General features: G+C 32.7%; 1 non-coding gene across 1 annotated transcript; it reads right to left on the bottom strand.

Annotated features, from left to right (window-relative positions):
* Nucleotides 1-2,350: 2,350 nt before the first annotated feature.
* On the bottom strand, nt 2,351-2,420 carry LOC116809896 (small nucleolar RNA SNORD56). The gene has a single exon (XR_004370060.1). It is a non-coding gene; the product is annotated as a small nucleolar RNA SNORD56 (small nucleolar RNA).
* Nucleotides 2,421-3,538: the final 1,118 nt, after the last annotated feature.

Raw genomic sequence — 3,538 nt, 5'->3', positions numbered from 1 at the left:
TTATCTTTGCTTTCCATTTGATGGTATGACTAGAGTGTAAAGAGTATAGGAGTAATACTATTTTATATGCACAGTGACTGATAATTTTCAAATCAGAGAAAAATGCACTCCATTTCCAATGATGTACATTGATAGATAAGAAAATATAAATCTTTAAAGTAGAATATTAGATAATTTCGCCCTTTTTGGCATGTCATATAAATGAAATCATTCAATATGTAGCATTTGTTTTCTGCCTCCTTTAACAAAATGCGTTTAAGATTTATTCATGCTGCTATGTATCAGTGTTTTTTTCTATTAATTGCTAAATGTCATTCCATTGTAGGTATGTAAGTTCTGTTGAGTCATTCAACTGGTGAAGGACATGTTAGTTGTTCCCAGCTTGTGGTGTTTCACATACAAGTCTTGTGTCAATATAGATTTACAATTTATAATACTTGAATAGATACCAAGAATTTAGATTGTGTATATTTAATGTTATTAAAAACTACCAAATTATTTTCCAAAATTATTGCACTTTTACATTTCCACCAGAAATGAGTTCCTATTACTCAACATTTTCCATAGCAATCAACAGTGTCAATCATTGAACTTTTAGCCATGGTAATACATAAGTACTGATTTCTCATTGTGGTTATAATTTAGATATTCCAAATGTCTAATGAAGCTGAATATCTTTTCAAATACTTATATGAAAACATGTCTGTTAAAAAATTTGTCCATTAAAATAACTTTTTCAGATATAAACAATTAGAATATTAGAATATCCATAATTACGCTTCCCCGTATGAGAAGTCTAACAAGAAGAACCATAAGTTGCCCCATGAGATGCAGAAAAGACATATGATAAAGTTTATTCTTTATTATTTATTTTAAAAATAACAAAATAGGAAAATATAATGATTTTTTTTTTGACACATAGTCTCACTCTGTCACCCAGGCTGGAGTGCAGTGGTATGATCATGGTTCAATGCAGCCTTGACCTTCTGGGCTCAGGTGATCCTCCTGCCTCAGCCTCCAGGGTAGCTGGGACTAGAGGTGCATGCCATAATGCCTGGATAGTTTTTTGTGTTTTTAGTAGAGACAAGGTTTTGCTGTGTTGCTCAGCCTGGTCTCAAACTCCTGGGCTCAAACAATCTGCCTGCCTTGGCGTCCCAAAGTGCTGGGACTATAGGTGTGAGTCACCATGCCTGTCCTATAATGATTTTTTAATATACAAATTCATTTAAAAATAATCTCTATTTTCTCATATATATCAATCATGGAGATTCAGGGGTATTTCTCCTTATATATTTCTTACCCCCAAATCAGCATTATACTTGATAGTGAATAATGAGCATATACATTAAAGTCAGGAAAAATGTCAGGATGCCCATTCTCATCACTATCTTTTAACATTGTTTTGAAATTACTGTTAAGGAGTGGGATTGAAAAGATTAGGTGGTGGAAAGATGATGATTTTTGTTTCTAAGTTTTTTCTTTTTTGCTTTATTCCTTTATATGTTATTTATATTTATTACTTTTAAAAAATAAAAACACTATCACTACAAACAGACATCTCTATATATAAAGTTTATATTACATAGCATGGTCTATATTAAAAAAGAATTAGAGTCTGACTCACTTCTCAAACTTGCTAAATTCTGTTACTTGGGACTATTGAGAGCAGAAGATTGTAGATTTAGGCGTAGGAGTTAGGCAAAGTAGAAATAAGCCAGGTTGGAGATTTTAGGATGAGAGGCGGACATTAGTTTTGGTCAATACCATTGTGGAATTTGGAACCAGGTGAAATAAATCATTAAGATTCAGGAGTCAAGATAGTCCACCAAGCTTTGAACTAAGGAAGTGTATAGTAAGTACTTCCTACATATCAGGCACAACTTATTTTGGCTGAGTTAATTCTATAAATTTTCTTAAAAGGTAGAACTAGCCATCTTTATTTTACACTGGGGAAATATAGAGAGAAATTAAGTAATCTAGGAAGGCTTGGGCTTGAACCCACGTCAGTCTAACTCTAAAGACTACACTCTTAACTACTGAAGTATACTTCTACTTATTTGGATGTTTCTCAAGCAGCAGCTCTGAACTTCAGGTGAATCTATCAGATTAATTCTGTTGGTTTATCTTTCCCACATGGATACCATCACTATTTTGAATACTACTTTCAAACTCAGATTTTCCCGGTGATTTACAGGAACTACACTGATTTTTTAAAGCATTTTTCAGAATTTTTTGCCTATAGGTGTATTTTTCAAACTCTCGATTCGAACCCAGTAATAGGTCATGGAATCAATCTAGTGGATTGTGATTAGCGTAGTTTTTCTTCTTTTATCTTTTATTTTTTCTTCTTTTATCAGACCCAAAGCATCAACACTCATTAGGTAAGCTGCTGCTGACAAAAAATATTGTCATCCTAATAGTGTATTTTAAATGTAATAATGCAGAATAGGAATACAGAGATAAATGGAAAATATCAGAGTTTATTAAACATAGTGATGACAGATATTCTGTGAGACATTATTTCCAGATATACAGAGACACACATATTCTTTACATTGAAAGGTTTAAAATATATTCTTTACATCGAAAGGTTTAAAAGCCACTGGCCTATAGAATATCTTGGCTTCAGATTAAGCGCTCTTTTGTTTCCTGATTTTTATTTCAATAAATATATCTTGTCTTATTTCAATAAATAAGTCTTGTCGCCCTAATAAATATAAACCTAATTGCAAGCGTAAAGGTAAAATGGCATACATCTCTAAGTTTATTATTGCACCTAAACTGATGCTTGGCACATAACAGGTTCTCAACAAATATTATAGTAATTGTAAATGTAGGTGAAGAGGCTAGGATAGCACTGGGGAGCAGTGGGCAGCTGGCCAAATCCATAGCTAAGCTCTCATAGCTCTGGCCTCCAAAACTGCTAGACCAAGGCAGGACTGAGAGACACCAAACAACAAGATGCAAGATGTCAGATGGGAGCACTGATTATGTCATATGGCTTGTTTTTTTTTCTGATGATCAATGTGGAAAATATGCACTACGAAGAAATAAAGGGGAAAAATACACTTATAATCCTAAAACTGAAAGATAACCACGATTATTTATAACATTTACAGCCTATTAACATTTGCTACATCTTTCTCCTGTCTTTCCTGTAGTATTACTCTGGTAGTACCCTATGCGTGTGCCTTACCATATAATAAATTCTCTTCATAATTATAGTTTTATTGGTTATATAATAGCTAATTCTAGCTCTGTTTCACAGCTTATTCAAGCATTCTCTTACTCTCAAAAACTTGGATTGTTTCTAATTTGTAATATTATAAATTATGACCTAACAGCCTTATGTAAAACTTTTCCTGATTTTTTTATTTCCTTGGATTCTCAAAAATGAAATAAATTGATTTTTAAAAATGGACTTTTAAAGGCTCTTGATATATATTATGAGGTCTTGGATCATTCATTGTGATCAAATTTTAAATGGCAAGGCACTGTGTTCTAGGACACCCCACTTAAAGGGCCATTGTATTTTTCA

The sequence above is a fragment of the Hylobates moloch genome, unplaced genomic scaffold (assembly GCF_009828535.3).
Source record: "Hylobates moloch isolate HMO894 unplaced genomic scaffold, HMol_V3 SCAFFOLD_1, whole genome shotgun sequence".
NCBI lineage: Eukaryota > Metazoa > Chordata > Mammalia > Primates > Hylobatidae > Hylobates > Hylobates moloch.
This window is presented reverse-complemented; position numbering and strand designations above follow the sequence as displayed.